This window comes from Nycticebus coucang, chromosome 21 (assembly GCF_027406575.1).
Source record: "Nycticebus coucang isolate mNycCou1 chromosome 21, mNycCou1.pri, whole genome shotgun sequence".
Lineage (NCBI taxonomy): Eukaryota > Metazoa > Chordata > Mammalia > Primates > Lorisidae > Nycticebus > Nycticebus coucang.
The window spans coordinates 50,439,802-50,456,448 of record NC_069800.1 but is presented as its reverse complement, the minus strand read 5'-3'; positions in this window follow the sequence as shown (position 1 = coordinate 50,456,448).

Below are 16,647 nucleotides of genomic sequence, written 5' to 3'. Positions count from 1 at the left end.
ATAACTGGACATTGTGGTGGACACCTATAGTGCCAGCTACTTGGGAGGCTAAGGCAAGAGAATCGCTGAAGCCCAAGAGCTTGAGGTTGCTGTGAGCTGTGACACCACAGCTCTCTACCGAGGGTGACATAGTGAGACTCTGTCTCAAAAAAAAATAAAATAAAATAAACCATTTTACAAGAGCAAACCATAGCTTAACTAGGCAGCAAAACTATAAAAGACAGCAAAGAAAATATTGTTATAGAAATCAGGATAGGGTTACCTCTGTGGGGCGGGGAGGCTGTCACTGGGGAGGTCTGGGGGCTCCTGGGAAGCCAGTTCTCCTGCTTGGCTGGGAATTTTTTTTTTTTTTTTTGAAACAGAGCCTCAAGCTATGGCCCTGGGTAGAGTGCCGTGGCATCACAGCTCACAGCAACCTCCAACTTCTGGGCTTAAGCGATTCTCTTGCCTCAGCCTCCCGAGTAGCTAGGACTACAGGTGCCGCCACAATGCCCAGCTATTTTTTGGTTGTAGTTGTCATTGTTTGGCAGGCCCAGGTCAGATTCGAACCCGCCAGCTCTGGTGTATGTGCCCGGTGCCTTAGTCGCTTGAGCTACAGGCGCCACCCTTGGCTGGGAAATTGTAACCATCCTGTGTTAACCTACACATATAAGCCTTGTGTGTCTTTCCCTGCATTTTATATCTCATAATAAAAAAATATTATGGAAATAAAAAGTAGCCAGTGAAATGTAAGTCATTTACAAATTCACACATTTCTCCTGCTCTGCCAAGGAGCAGCTGGGAAACTGAGGCTGGCCAAAGCACCAGTCTGTCCTTCTGCCCTTTCTCTTGCATTTTTCTATCTCTCCTGTGCATTTCTTGTGAGGAATTCAGAGTGCAGGTCCCACTAAGACCTCACAGGAGTGTCACACACACCCCACCTCATCAAACCCACTCTCATTCTCACTAAACGTGCGTCCACACAGAAAGGCCACTCGGAAGACTAAACACGCCATGCTGTTTTCTTGGTGCATGTTTTGCATTTTCTGATTTTCTTTTATAATAAGTGTTGGAAATGAGACAACATGATTGTGCAGCAGCAGGGGAGTAAAGCAGCACGGTTTTGAGGTGCGAGCCCTAAGTTGGGGGTTGAGTCTTCACTCTGCCCTTGGATTGCTAAGTGACCTTAGCAAGCCCTTGCCCTTTCTAGGCCTCAGTTTGCCCATCTGTTCATTATCCCCAATTCCCACTCTGCCCATTTCTCTGCCCTGCCTCGGGCTTTGAAACACTGGCCCCTGTGGAGTGCGTCACCCACACAGCCTTGCTGGCTGGCTTCGGGGTTCAGGAAGGTGGGAAGAGAAACAAAGAAGCAGGGGCATTTCTTCGGGTGTGGTTTATGGCTAAGCTCCTCCACAACCACAACTAGGTGGCCCTACTCTGCCTCCAGCTCTCAGGAGACGGCCCCCTCCCCTGCCCCTGTCACTTCCATGTTGCTGGAACCTCTGCCCCTCCCATTCCTCTAATAGTCCCTGAAATCTAGCGGGGTGGGATTCTGATCCTTTCTGGAACCTCAAGTAATACAGGGCGTTCAGCTATGTAGCAAGTGTAAATTTCCCTAGACCGCATCCTCAGGGATTAAAAACCTATTAATTTCTCTATTACTTCACATTTTGCTTTTGGGCTCCCGTTTCACCGAGGGTGGTCGACAGAGTTGCAAATACACAGCAGAGTAGCAACTTGCTCGGCTCCTCCCTATGCACCGCTGCATTCGGGGAATGGCTGCGAGAGGTCCTCACTGACCTCCCTCTGGTGTGAGACACCCCAGTCCCACTGCTTCTGCAGAGGTGACTGTGACCCTGATCATCCCCTCCTGGGACACCAAGCCCCTCTCAGGACTGCCATCCACTCCAGCCACACTTTCCCCACCTCTGGGGCTTGAGGACTCTGCTTCTCTACACCGTGTTGAGGTCCCTGCGCCCAGTGAGGCCATCTGAGACAACATGATTGTCTGTTCCAGCACAGCCCTGGGCCACTGCTGCCAGGCCCCGTGGGTGGACACTGGGTGCCTGTGAGAGGGCTCTCCTGGGGTCCCTACAGACTTACTGTGGGTCCCTATCACCCTGGAAGGTAGAGGCCTGGAATCATTCTCGGACCCGTAACTCAACCCCGAGCACACCTTCCCACTCACTGGTGACCTCATCCCCTACTCTTCAGCACCACCCGTTCTTCCCCCACCCTGTTATTTATGGCATGAATCGTGTGCTCTGGGTCCTGTTGGCCGTGCATGTCAAGCTTGGAAAACCAAAAACAAGCAAACAGAAACCTGGGCCTCTCTGCAGTCTCTGGCTCTGCAGTCGGCAGCCAGTGCTTTCAAGAGCACCAAGGAGCTCAAAACTCAGAAACCAGATTCTCATCTCACAGGCTCCCATGGGGTCCTCCCTTCCCCGAGATCCCGGCCTCAAGGTCTACTTTTTTTTTGAGAACAAGTCTTACTCTGTTGCTCTGGGTAGACTGCCATGGCGTCATAGCTCACAGCAACCTCAAACTCTTGGGCTCAAGCGATCCTCTTGCCTCAGCCTCCCAAGTAGCTGGGACTGCAAGTGCCTGTAACAACGCCCAGCTAGTTTTTAATAGAGACGAGGTCTCACTCTTTCTCAGGCTGGTCTTGAACTCCTGACCTCAAGCAATCCCCCTGCCTTAGCCTTCCAAAGTGCTAAGATTACAGACATGAGCTATTGTGCCTGGCTCAAAGTCTACTTTTAATAATAATAATGACCTTCGGTGGCACTTCCAGCTGTGACTATCTCTGAATCATTCACACATTCAGTTAATAAACCTGCTGTGCCAGGCACCAGGGCTATAGCAGTGAACTGAAAAGGTCAAGGTGCAATTTTTTGGTTCTTTTTTGTTTGTTTGCTTTGTTTTGTTTGAGACAGTCTCACTCGGGTAGAGTGCTGTGGCGTCATAGCTCACAGCAATCTCAAACTCTTGGGCTCAATTGATCCTCTTGCCTCAGCCTCCTGAGTAGTTGGGACTATGGGGTGCCCACCACAATGCCCAGCTTATCCTGTTATTTTTAGTAGAGATGGGGTCTGACTTTCTCAGGTTGGTCTCAAACTTGTGAGCTCAAACAATTCATTTGTGTCAGTATCCCAGAGTCTTAGGATTAGCCTAGGGTACAGGTTTTGGGGAGCAGGTACTCAACAGGAGATAGAAAGAAACACAAAATGCAGCCTTTATGAAGTGCTATCAAGAAAAAGTGCATGAGGCTCTGAGAGCGAAAAATAGAGAGATGTAGATGAGTCTGAGAGTTCAGGGGAGGCTAAGCTCCCAAGGCCAAGCAGGAGTGTCTAAGTACGCAAAGAAGACAAGAGGCCACATGTGGTGCTCACTCCTGTGACCCTAGCACTCTGGGAGGTTAAGGTTGGTGGATCGCCTGAGCTCTGGAGTTTGAGCACAAGAGTTTGAGGTGCTATGAACAACGACACCATGGCACTCTACTCGGGGCGACAAAGTGATACTCCAACTCAAAAAGGAAGGAAGGAAGGAAGGGAGGGAGGGAAGGAAGGAAGGGGCAAATCAGGAAACTCCAAGACCCTGTGGTGGCAGAGAACATAGAGCCATGAGAGACTGAGACGGCCCAGCATGGCTGGAGCACGCGTGGCCAGGTGCAGGCAGCCCTGGGAAGGTGCAGGCCTAGTGGGCACCTGAAGGATCCTGATTAGACCTTTTAAAAGTAGGAAGTGAAGGAAGACAGTGTGTCTACATTTCTAGACACTTCCTCAGGGTCATGTTGAGAAAGCAAGAGGCCAGAGGGGGTCTGGGAAGACTGCTTAGTAGACTACCTTTGTCCAGGCGAGAGGTAATAGTGACTAGGACTGGAGCAGTGGGGAGGAGGATAAAGAGAACTAGACAGAGTCAAAAGTTGTTCAGAAGTCAAGACTGACACAACTGGGGATGGACTGAACTTTGGGCCGTGGGGAAGAAATCAAGACCAATGAGTTACAGGGGTGAATGGAAGTGGACGGGAGATGGTGTGATGGGCCACGAGGTGCCCAGATTACACACTGTTTCTGAGCGTGTCTGTGAGGGTGTTTCCAGATAAGATTAGCATTTGGCTGGGGGACTCAGTAAAGCAGACAGCTCTCCCCAGTGTGGTGGTGGTGGGCTGATCCATTGATGGCCTCAGTACAATGAAAGGTAAAGGAGGAATGTTTCCTTCCCTTTTTCCCCAACTCATTCCTTGAGCTAGGACATCTCTCATCTTCTCCTGCCCCCAGGCTGGGATTCACATCATTGCCTCCCCTGGTCCTCAGGCCTTTGGACTGGAACTAAATGATACTATCAGCTTTCCTGGGTCTCCAGCTTGCAGATGGCAGATCACAGGCCTTCTCAGCCTCCACAATCATATGAGCCAATTCCTCATTTTCTGCATTTGTATGTACATATTAAATATACACACATTCTATATATATTTTTCTCTGTTGGTAGTTTTTTTCTGGAAAAGCCCGACTAATAAAAATGGAGACTCTGAAACAGGACCAGGTTAGGACATGAAGGTCATATCCATAAGCTGTCCAGTGAGAAAGGTAGATTTATGGGTTTGCACTAAACAGATGGTTTAGACCTCAAGGTGCACATTGGTGAGTTACCTGTAAACAGACAATAAGAGAGAAGAGAAAACAGAGCCCAGAGGACTACCAAATTTGATGGCCTCATGCAGAGGATAAGACTGAAAAATGCAAATTCAGGAATAGAGAAGAGGCAGTCAGTACAAAGGAAATAGAAACTAGCAATGAGAATGCAAAAATACAGGACTGACTATAAATAACCAGGCATGAAACTTACTGAAAATGTCAGAAACCACATATTAAAGCTGAAATATACAATATGTTAAAATAATGTATTGTTAATAATCATGATAACAATCATTTGACTGTGAAAGTCCCGAATAATTTCCCCAAAAATGAAATATGAAAGGAAATAAAAGCATGAAGAATCAATATTGTTTCATTCTTGCTGTTTCATAAGTAGAGAAAACAGCTTTAATATTTTTGTGCTTAAGCTTGACATTCAAAGTTCAGTATTTATGGTGCCAACCACATACACCGGTGCTGGTGGGTTCAAACCCAGCCCAGGCCTGCTAAACAGCAATGACAACAACAACAAAAATAGCTGGGCATTGTGGCAGGTGCCTGTAGTCCCAGCTACTTGAGAGGCTGAGGCAAGAGAATCACTCGAGCCCAAGAGTTTGAAGTTGCTGTGAGCTGTGATGCCATAGCACTCTACCGAGGGCTACATAGTGAGACTCTGTCTCAAAAAAAAACCAATATTTTTGTGCTTAAAATAACCTCTAATATAACAAAAACAGAATGTATGACTTCTAATACATCAAAGGAAATTATTTCAAATAAAACATGGCTCACTAAAATCACAGGATGACAGAAATAAGACTACACATAACAGCAGCCACAATAAATGTGCATGGATTAAATTCATCCAAAACCCTTAGGTTGGATCAAAAAGCAAAATCCAAATTGCCCATGTTTAGACCTCAAATAAGTGAGGGATCTGTTTGTTTGTTTTTAGAGATACTGTTTTTCTAATTGCCCAGGCTGGACTTAAACTCCTGGGCTCAAGCTATCCTCCCACCTCAGCCTCCTGAGCAGCTGGGGCTATAAGTATACACCACCATACTTGGACAAAGTGAGGTGGATTTTTTTGTTTTTGTTAGTGGGGATGTTTGTTTTAGTGTTTTGTTTTGTTTTGTTTTTTGAGATAGAGTCTCACTATGTTTTCCTCAGTAGAGTGCCATGGCATCACAGCTCACAGCAACCTCAAACTCTTGGGCTTAAGTGATTCTCTTGCCTCAGCCTCCCAAGTAGCTGGGGCTACAGGCACCTGCCTCAATGCCTAGCTATTTTTATTTATTTATTTATTTTTTTGTAGCTGTTACTGTTGTTTGGTAGGCCTGGGCTGGGTTCTAACACGCCAGCCCTGACGGCTGAGCTACAGGTGCCAAGACAGTTTTTTTGTTTCTTGAGACAGAGTTTCACTCTGTTGCCCAGGCTACAGTGCTATGGCATCAGTCTAGCTCACAGAAACCTCAAACTCTTGGGTTCAAGTCATCCTTCTGCCTCAGCCTCCCAAGTAGCCGGCAATATAGGCACTCACCACAACATCTGGCTAATTTTTCTATTTTTAGTGGAGACAGAGTCTTTTTTTTTGAGACCAAGTCTCACTTTGACACCATCAGTAGAGTTCTGTGGCATCCTAGCTCACAGCAACCTCAAATTCTTAGGCTGAAGCAGTCCTCTGGCCTCAGCCTCCCAAGTAGCTGGGATTACAGGTGCCTATTTTTTTTAGAGATGGGCCTTGCTCTTGCTCAGGCTGGTCTTGAACCCCTGAGCTCAAGTGATCCTCCTGCCTCAGCCTCCCAGAGTGCTAGGATTATAGGTGTGAGCCACCACACCCAGCCCTAAAGTTAGGTTTTAATAATGTATGGTGGTAGTTCATCACTAGAGGACCCAGGAATACCCAGATCCTACCCTGCCAATTACCCTTCCTCATGAAGCTTCCCCCAAGGGAACATTCTCAAAAGAAACAAAATGGGAAACAAGTATCCACATTATTTATTTATGCATTTGTTTTTCAGATAGAGCCTCAAGCTGTTGCCCTGGGTAGAGTGCTGTGGCATCACAGCTCACAGCAACTTCCAACTCCTGGGCTCAAGCAATTTTCCTGCCTCCGCCTCCCCAGTAGCTGGGACTACAGGCGCCCGCCACAACGCTCAGCTATTTTTTGGTTGCAGCCATCGTTGTCTGGCAGGCCGGGCTGGATTCAAACCCACCAGTTCAAATGTATGTGGCTGGTGCTTTAGCTGCTTGAGCCACAGGTGCTGAGCAAAGTATCCGCATTATTATTATTATTTTTTTTTGAGACAGAGTCTCACTATGTCACCCTCAGTAGAGTGCCTTGGCGTCACAGCTCACAGCAACTTCAAACTGTTAGGTTTAAGCAATTCTCTTTCCTCAGCCTCCCAAGTAGCTGGTACTACAGGTGCCTGCCAACACCGGCTATTTTTTTGTTGTAGTTGTCATTATTGTTTATCAGGTCCAGGCTGGGTTCGAACCCACCAGCCCCAGTGTATGTGGCTGGCATCCTAACCACTGAGCTACAGGAGCCAAGTCAGTATCCACATTATTATGATTAGGTTGGAACTCTAACCAGAAGCTCCATGGAAACCCAAATCTGGATCTTACAGCTGGGTGTTCCAAAGACCCCCTAGAACAATCACCAGAGTATGTGGATTGCCAGATTTAGCAAATAAAAATATAAGATTTCCAGTTACATTTTAATTTTACGTAAATACCAAATAATTTTTTATCATAAGTATATCCCAATCAATATTTTGGACCTGGTGATTTAAAGAAAAAAGGATTCATTATGTACATAAAATTTAACTTGGCATCCTGGATTTTATATAGCAACCCAGCACACCATACCAGGTGTGTTTGAAAATGAGAGCTATGAAAAAAGCAGATGGCGCCCATCAGCCCTCTGAGGAGTGACCCTCCATCCAGGGTAAGTGGGTTCATCAGTCTGGAATCTGGCCAATGTGGTCAGCAGCTCCTCCGGGGAGAAGTGAGAGTGAACAGAGGGCAGCAGCTTTCCCTCCCCACACATAAGTATCTGCTTTTTAGAAAAAGCCCATGTCCAGTGAAAAATGCCACGTAAAGGTTCAAAGTGAAGGGATTTCAAGATGACTCACTCTGGTATACATTTAACTGCTCCCTGCCAAATGCTTACTATAACAGTCTAAGAAAACACACAAGAAAATCTGCAGCAACATGTAAACCAGGGAGAAAGCCAGGCCATATGTTTGGGATCTTGAGGTGACATGCAATGTATAGTAGAAACAGGTAATTGGGGAACAGGCCTGGAGATGTGCTAAAGGGAGCTCATTGTGAAATGGCTGTTAAACCACTTGTAGTTTGAAATTGGCAGTGGTGGGAGTATTTACACCATGATTGTAGGCAGAAGCTATAAATTAGGGATTTTTTTTTTCAGTGCTATTAAACATTTGTTTAAATAATTACTCCCTACTCACCAAATAAGAAACAAATCTTTGTAAGTGGAAGGGAGCAGGGACAGAAGTGGTCTGTGCCCCAGCTATACGCCCCATCTCATGCCTTCCCGCATGGATTTTGGAAAGAGATGTGGGTCATTTTGGGGATCTAGCTAACTTTGGGCTGCAAAAGCAGAAAAACCTTGGGGCATACCAGTAAAGTCATTATCACACAGTGTCATTCCTTGGTTGAGTCCCTTAGGCAACAAGGCCTCCAAGAAGGCACAGCAAAAGGACAGTAAATCCAGCCTGAACAGGGATTGGCAGAGCATCACTCAGAGACCAACCACGTGGCCAGTCCTCACTCCAGCACAGAAACATCTCAGCACTCACGGATGGGCTTCAAAGTCAATAGAAAGAAGTCACACTTGAGGAGTAAATATCGATGCCCCTTAATGCACAGTTAGTTGTCTTTCAAGAAGTAAGAGAGAAACTTAAAACAGATTTCTCAAATCTGTCCATGGAAACCTAGCTGCTGGAGGTGGTGATAGGTATTGAGGAGAAAAGGCTGCATATGGAAGCACCGATTCAGCAGAGGTGCAGGGTCTGCTTTTCCTTAGGACTCTCAGGTCTGTGATGATGGGTGCTGTGATTCTGCAGGAGAAGGTGCAGTCTGCCCATTCCCAGGGCAACTTGTAGGACTCGTGTTCCAAGGAATGCCAGCTTGTACTGGGACCTGATCAAACTAAAAAGCTGCTGCACAGCCAAGAACATAGTAAGTAAAGCAAGCAGACAGCCCTCAGAATGGGAGAAGATATTTGCAGGTTATGTCTCCGATAAAGGTTTAATAACCAGAATCCACAGAGAACTCAAACGTATTAGCAAGAAAAGAACAAGTGATCCCATTTCAGGGTGGGCAAGGGACTTGAAGAGAAACTTCTCTGAAGAAGACAGGCGCATGGCCTACAGACATATGAAAAAATGCTCATCATCCTTAATCATCAGAGAAATGCAAATCAAAACTACCTTGAGATATCATCTAACTCCAGTAAGATTAGCCCATATCACAAAATCCCAAGGCCAGAGATGTTGGTGTGGATGTGGAGAAAAGGGAACACTTCTACACTGCTGGTGGGAATGCAAATTAATACATTCCTTTTGGAAAGATGTTTGGAGAACACTTAGAGATCTAAAAATAGACCTGCCACTCGATCCTACAATTCCTCTACTAGGTATATACCCAGAAGACCAAAAATCACATCATAACAAAGATATGTGTACCAGAATATTTATTGCAGCCCAATTCATAATTGCTAAGTCATGGAAAAAGCCCAAGTGCCCATTGATCCATGAATGGATTAATCAACTGTGGTATATGTACACCATGGAATATTATGCAGCCTTAAAGAAATATGGAGACTTTACCTCTTTCATGTTTACATGGATGGAGGTGGAACATATTCTTCTTAGTAAAGTATCTCAAGAATGGAAGAAAATGTATCCAATGTACTCAGCCCTACTATGAAACTAATTTATGGCTTTCGTATGAAAGCTATAACCCAGTTATAACCTAAGAATATGGGGAAGGGGGAGAGGGAGGGGAGGGAGGGGGAGGTGGGCGGAGGGAGGGTGATTGGTGGGATTACACCTGTGGTGCATCTTACAAGGGTACATGTGAAACTTAGTAAATGTAGACTATAAATGTCTTAACACAATAACTAAGAAAAAGCCAGGAAGGCTATGTTAACCAGTGTGATGAAAATTTGTCAAATGGTCTATAAAACCAGTGTATGGTGAAAAAATAAAAAAATAAGGAATGCCAGCTTGGAAAAATAAGCTTCATTTAATAAATTACCCACAAGCGGGAAAGATATTTAATTCAAACACCTGTAAGAAAGTGACTGAAACGAATGACATTCTAGGTCACCTGGAGCACGTCAGGTTGTACCAACAATCATTTTGTGGGCCCCATTATCTATCCACCAGGCAGTAAAAATGGAAAGCAAGAACAAAAGGATAAATGCCAAAATAAATAAAGAAATAAAATCGCTTGGAAATGGATCCCTGAATAACTTGAGTCAAGGAAGGGAATGACACTGCCATTCTGGACCATATAGAATGTACTGATAATCGAAACCCCCAGAGCAAAACTTAGGGACTGTAACCAAAGCACGACTGCAGTGCTAAATGTTTTTGTTACTGAACAAGGAGGACAAGGTAAATAAAGCAGCCCTCTCAAGGAGCTAGAAAATAAGCAGCAAGACAAACCTAGGGAGGGAGGTCGAAGTAAAGATAAAAACGAATGAAATAGAAAACACAAAAGTCCGCTTCGGTGATAAATCTAGGACTGAAGTTTCTCGTAAAAAGCCGTAAGATCAGGGTGGCGCCTGTGGCTCAAGGAGTAGGGCGCCAGCCCCATATACCGGAGGTGGTGGGTTCATACCCAGCCCCGGCCAAAAACTGCAAAAAAACAAAAAAGTCATAAGATCAGCAGCGCCTGTAGCTCCGTGGGCAGAGCGCCAGCTACATACACACCCAGGCTGCCAGGTGTGAACCCAGCCAGGCCCAGCTAAAGCAACAATGACAACTGCAACAACAACAAAAATACCCGGGTGTTGTGGCGGGCGCCTCTAGTCCCAGCTATTTGGGAAGCTGAGGCAATAGAATCACTTAAGCCCAAATTTGAGATTGCTGTGAGCTGTGACGCTACAGCACTCTACCCAAGGTGACAGCTTGAGACTGTGTCTCCAAAAAAAAATAATAAAAAAAGAAAGCCGTAAGATCCCTGTACTTGTGGAAGCCCAGTGAAGTGAGAGAGCAGGAAGCAAGTGAGGGAGAGAACACGAAAGACAGCATTAGCAAAGTCAAGGAAATGTAACCACAGACGCACAGGAGAGTTTTCCAATTAGGAGAGAATACTGCATTCAAGGAGTATGCTAGTCGGTTTGGAGAGTTCAGTGGAGAATGCGTGTGTCTTAGTCTACCTGGGCTGCCATAACAAAACACGCCAGCCAGGGCGGTTTCAACAACAGAAATTTATTCCGCACAGTTCTGGAGGCTAGAAGTCCAAGGTCAAAGAGGTTTTGGTAAAGTCTCTCTGTCCGCCTTCTCACTGTGTTCTTGAAAGGCTTTTCCTCCGTTCATGAGAAGAGAAATTACTCTGGTGTCTCTTCTCATTCTTATAAGAACCCTTGTCCTGTCAGATCAGGGCCCCACCCTGACCTCTGAAATCCTAGCACTTTGGGAGGCCAAAGTGGGTGGATTGCTTGAGCTCAGAAACCAGCCAGAGCAACAGTGAGACCCCACCTCTACTAAAAATAGGAAAATTAGCTGGGTGTTGTGGTGAGCACTTGTAGTCTCAGCTACTCAGGAAGCTGAGGCAAGAAAATCGCTTGAGCCCAAGAGTTTGAAGTTGCTGTGAGCTATGACAGCACAGTGCTCTACTGAGGGTAACAGAGTGAGACTCTGTCTTGGAAAAAAAAAAAGGGAAAGAAAAAGAAAAGAAAAGAAAAATAGGAACTAACAAGATAAGTAGAAAACCATGAATTCTACTTTAAAACTGATATAGGCTAGGTATGGTGGCTTGTGCCTATAGTCCCAGAATAACTCCCAGAAGTTTGGGAGGCCAAGGTGGGAGGATTTGAGGCCACGAGTTCAGACCAGCCTGGACATCATAGTGAGACCTTCTCTCTACAAAAAATAAAAAATAAAAATCTGAGTGTTGTGGCACATGTTGGAATCCAAGCTCATCAGGAGGCTGAATCCAGGAGGATCTCAAGAGCCCAGGAATTCAAGGCTTTGGTGAGCTATGATCACACCACTGCACCCCAGCCTGGGCAATAGAGCAAGATCCTTTCTCAATAAATTAATAGATAGATAAATAAATAAATAAATAAATAAATAAATAAAATGACATAGAACTATTTCCAAAAAGCATGTGAGCCAGAGAGTTTAGCAGATGAGTTCTTTCAGGCTTCAAAAGAATATTTATAGGCTATTTGAACTGTCCAGAAAACAAAAAAAGAGTATGCATTCTGATTCATTTTAAAAATCTGGTAAAGCTGTGACATGTAACCTGACAAAGATAACCAAACTTCACCCAGTTGGAAACTTTGAGATGATTCAAAATACAGCCCTTGAATCAAAGAGGCCAGCAGGAGCCCGGACAGCTAAGACCAGGGGATCCCTGAGTAAGGAGCGGCCCAGAAGACAGGCAGGGGTGGTCCTGGGCCACAGCCCAAGGCTCATGGGGGCTACCTACGCTGTCCACACCTGTCTTCTAGGCGTGGCAGGGAGCCAGAAATGGAGCAGCCACCCTGTCCCTAACACCTCATATGCACAGCAAGATTTATGCCTGTGTAGACAGCCTTCCATCCTGTAGAATGTTATCAGGGTGGAAGGTGCAGTGTTGACGATAACTGCCATAGGTATGAGGAAAGACGATCAGCCTAGGGTAAAACCAGAGGATTGAACTGTCTGAGCTGGTGGCGCACTCCCTGTTGCTGCATAACCATCCTCCGGGAATGTTCCAGAGAGGGTGATGGCTCTGGGGAGAAGCTGGCCTTGATGACATCAGACTCTCTCTGAGCAAAAAGAATTCAGACTCATGCAGTGGCTCTTGCCTGTAATCCTAGCACTCTGGGAGGCATAGGCAGGTGGACTGCTTAAGCTCAGGAATTGGAGACCAGCCTGAACAAGAGCTGAGGCCCCATCTCTACTAAAAGAAAATCTAGCCAGGCATGGTGGTGCATGCCTGTAGTCCCAGCTACTCAGGAGGCTGAAGCAAGAGGATTGCTCAAACCCAAGAGTTTGAGGTTGCTGTGAGCTATGCTGCCACAGCACTCTACCCAGGGTGACAGAGTGAGATTTTGTCTTTAAAAAAAAAGAATTCAGACTCCTAATGACTAATCTCCCAATGGAGATTTATCCCATTTATCCCACCTCATACTGGTAATTGCTGACTTGGCTAAACAGGACACACCATTTTTCATTTTCAGAAAATACAGTTTCCACACACTCTATGCCCTTCTCTGCACCATCTGTTGGCAGAGTCTCTCAGGCTGGAGCTTAGCATGGGAGGGGAGTGAGAGGAAAGCAGGTCTGATCTGACTTGCACTATTGGCCACATTCATGCAGATGGGCCTGAAAAACATTGCACAGACAGGTGTTTGTGCCTCCCTGCTGCCCCTTGGGTTGCCATGGTGAGCAACCTCTCAGGGCCCAGGCTGAGAAGGCTGGGGACTTGAGCACCATTCAAAACATCAGTAGAAGCACAAACTGCCCCAGTTCCCTCTCTCCATAATAGACTGAATCTCTTGGTCTGCAGCACGAATAGGTGCTTGGCCACAAAGAAACCTGAAGCAGCTAATGCCTTCTCCTGATTATGTGGGTCTCAGTGATGAAGTGGCTTCCATTGTCATTCCCATTCACAGACTCGCAGAGGCCTTAAATCATGAGCACAAAAAAGGCTGTGGCACTGGGGATTAAAAAGGCACTGTCAGTGCCATGCCTGAGGATGTAAGAGCTGCTGCTGACTCCCCTGTTAACTCCAAGTTGGGCCAGCGCCAGGGTTCCTCCAGTGCTGGGTTGCAGGCTTAGAGAAAATGGGCACTCTGTCACCCACGTGGTATGGAAGTTGCAATTTACCAAGGATACCCTCTCAGCAGAGCAGACCAGAAGCTCCCCCTGGGGCGAGTGGGGGAGGGTGTAGGGAACAGGATCTCAGTGTCCCACATGTCACAGGAGACAGCTTGGTTGGAGGCATTGGGATTCCATCGGTCTGGGGTAATATCCAGATATCAGGATCCCTAGAAGCCCTGACTGAGCACTGACCAAGCTACTGATCCCCAACTCAGAGCTGGGGCTTTGGGTTTTCTCCCTTGCGGAGAAGGGAGTAACTCGTGAATGTGTGTTGAAAAGGAAATGGACACTGGGAACAGGAGGGCAGACTGCAGAAATCCTTAGGATGCAACAAAGTTCCCAGGCTTGTGGGAGGACTGTACCCCTTTGATCCTGGAGTGAGGTGTGGCCACAGGAGCTACTTTGGACCATGACTTGTCAGCAGAAGTGATGTTTATTATTACTTATTGGAAGCCTTAGGAACCAGTCCATGATTCACCACATCTCCTCCCTCCTTCCAGAAGGAAACAAGTATTGCTATGGAGGCACCATCAAACTGGGTTTCACATATCACAGGAGCACATCCCCCCCCCAGCAACCCATTTTGGACAAGAAATGGGAGTGACACATGAACCTTTCTTGTATTAAGCCCTGAAGTTTTGGTGCTGTCTGTTACTGCAGCCTAACCTTGCCTACTCTGACTGGCATACCCAGAATAATTAAATGGCATGGTCCTAAGAGCTGCTTTTTGTAGAATCCTGTCTAGTATTTTGTCTAAACCTAGGCTCCCCTTAAAATTTCTTACTATGACACCAGTGAGTGTCACACATCATTTGACAGGAATGAGAAAACTCACATATGCAAACTAACATGAAGAAAATTACAAATGTACTTGAAAAGACAACATCAATAAAGCTTAGTAAATATAAGGCACCACACATATACACGTGCTCTTTTCTTTTTCTTTCTTTTTTTTTTTTTTTTGAGACAGAGTCTCACTTTGTTGCCCTCGGTAGAGTGCCGTGGCATCACAGCTCATAGCAACCTCCAGCTCTTGGGCTTAGGCGATTCTCTTGCCTCAGCCTCCCAGGTAGCTGGGATTACAGGTGCCTGCCACAACACCCGGCTATTTTTGCTGTTGTTGTTGTTGCATTTTGGCCGGGGTTGGGTTTGAACCTGCCACCCTCGCCCTACTCACTGAGCCACAGGCGCAGCCTCTACACGTGCTCTCTGCACAGGGTTACACAGCTGGTAAGTGGTGGGAAAGAAGATTTGAATACAGTTGGCTTTCTCAATTACCAATGAAATTCAACAAGAATAGGATCGGTAAACATTTTCTGTAATGGGAGAGACAGAAGACATTTGAGGCTTTGTGGGCCATCTGGATTCTGTTGCAACTACAGGCAGTCCCTAGGTTATGAGCAAAATAGGCTCTGTAAGTGTGCTCTTAAGTTGAATTTGTATGTAAGTTGGAACAGGTACATCTACCTATCACCTGTAATAGCATCTGTTCATAAATACAAGTTGTACATTAGTCAGATGTTTGTAACTTGGAAATAAACATGTTTCCAAGGTTATTGGAAGAAACCAAGAAACAAACTTGTTTCTGTAATAACCTCCATTCATAAGTGCGATTTGTACATAAGTTGGATGTTTGTACTCAGGGACTGCCTATACTCAAGTCTAATGTGTAAGCAGGCAATAGATAATATATAAACAAACAGGTGTGCCACAGTTCCAATAAAACTTTATTTACAAAAGCAGTCATCTGTATTAGCAACGGACTGGTTACTGCGGAAGAGAAATTTAGTGAACTAGGACTGTAGATCAGAAGAAATCATTCAGAATATAGCACACAAAGAAAAAATACAGGGTGGTGCCTGTGGCTCAGTGAGTAGAGTGCCAGCCCCATATACCAAGGGTAGTGGGTTCAAACCCAGCCTTGGCCTGCAACCAAGAAATAGCCGGGCGTTGTGGCAGGCGCCTGTAGTCCCAGCTGCTCGGGAGGCTGAGGCAAGAGAATCTCGTAAGCCCAAAAGCTGGAGGTTGCTGTGAGCCGTGTGACATCATGGCACTCTACCGAGGGCGGTAAAATGAGACTGTCTCTACAAAAAAAAAAAAAAGAAAAGAAAAAATACAGAAGGGTGTGGGATGTTGTAAGGATTCAGTGAGAAGGTCTAGCATTGGGGGTGCAGGAGGGAGGGAGAGAGAGAGAAAGAGAGAGAGACAGAGAAACTATATAGTAGAAGTGATATTTGAAGAGATGATGGCTGAATATGTTCCAAAACTAATGAAAGATGCAAATCCACAGATCCAAGAGGCCAAATAAAAAGGAAGAATAAAAAGAAGTCCACAGCTCAACATCATAGTGAAACTAGGATAAAAAAGAATTCTTCAAAAGAGACATAGAAAAAGAAATAATTACCTTCCAAAGAAGTAAGAGAGGGCAGCTGAATTTTTTTTTGATGTATGTTACTTAGTTTAATGTAAGCATTTCACATTGTATATCAAAGCAGTACACTGAAACCCATAAATGCATCAATGTACAAAGTTATGATTTAATAAAAAATAATTTTAAAAAAGTGAATTTTTTAAGGCAAAATTTTAATTTTCTGATTTGATTTGCCAAATTCATGGTGTAATTCTTTTTCTTTTTATTTTTTTATTGTTGGGGATTCATTGAGGGTACAAGCCAGGTTACTCTGATTGCAATTGTTAGGTAAAGTCCCTCTTGCAATCATGTCTTGCCCCCATAAAGTGTGACACACACCAAGGCCCCACCCCACTCCCTCCGTCCCTCTTTCTGCTTTCCCCCGCATAACCTTGTCATTAATTGTCCTCATATCAAAATTGAATACATAGGATTCATCCTTCTCCATTCTTGTGATGCTTTACTAAGAATAATGTCTTCCATATATATAAATGAGGTCTTGTTGCCTGGGCTAGAGTACAGTGACTATTCACAGGTGCAATCATAGTGT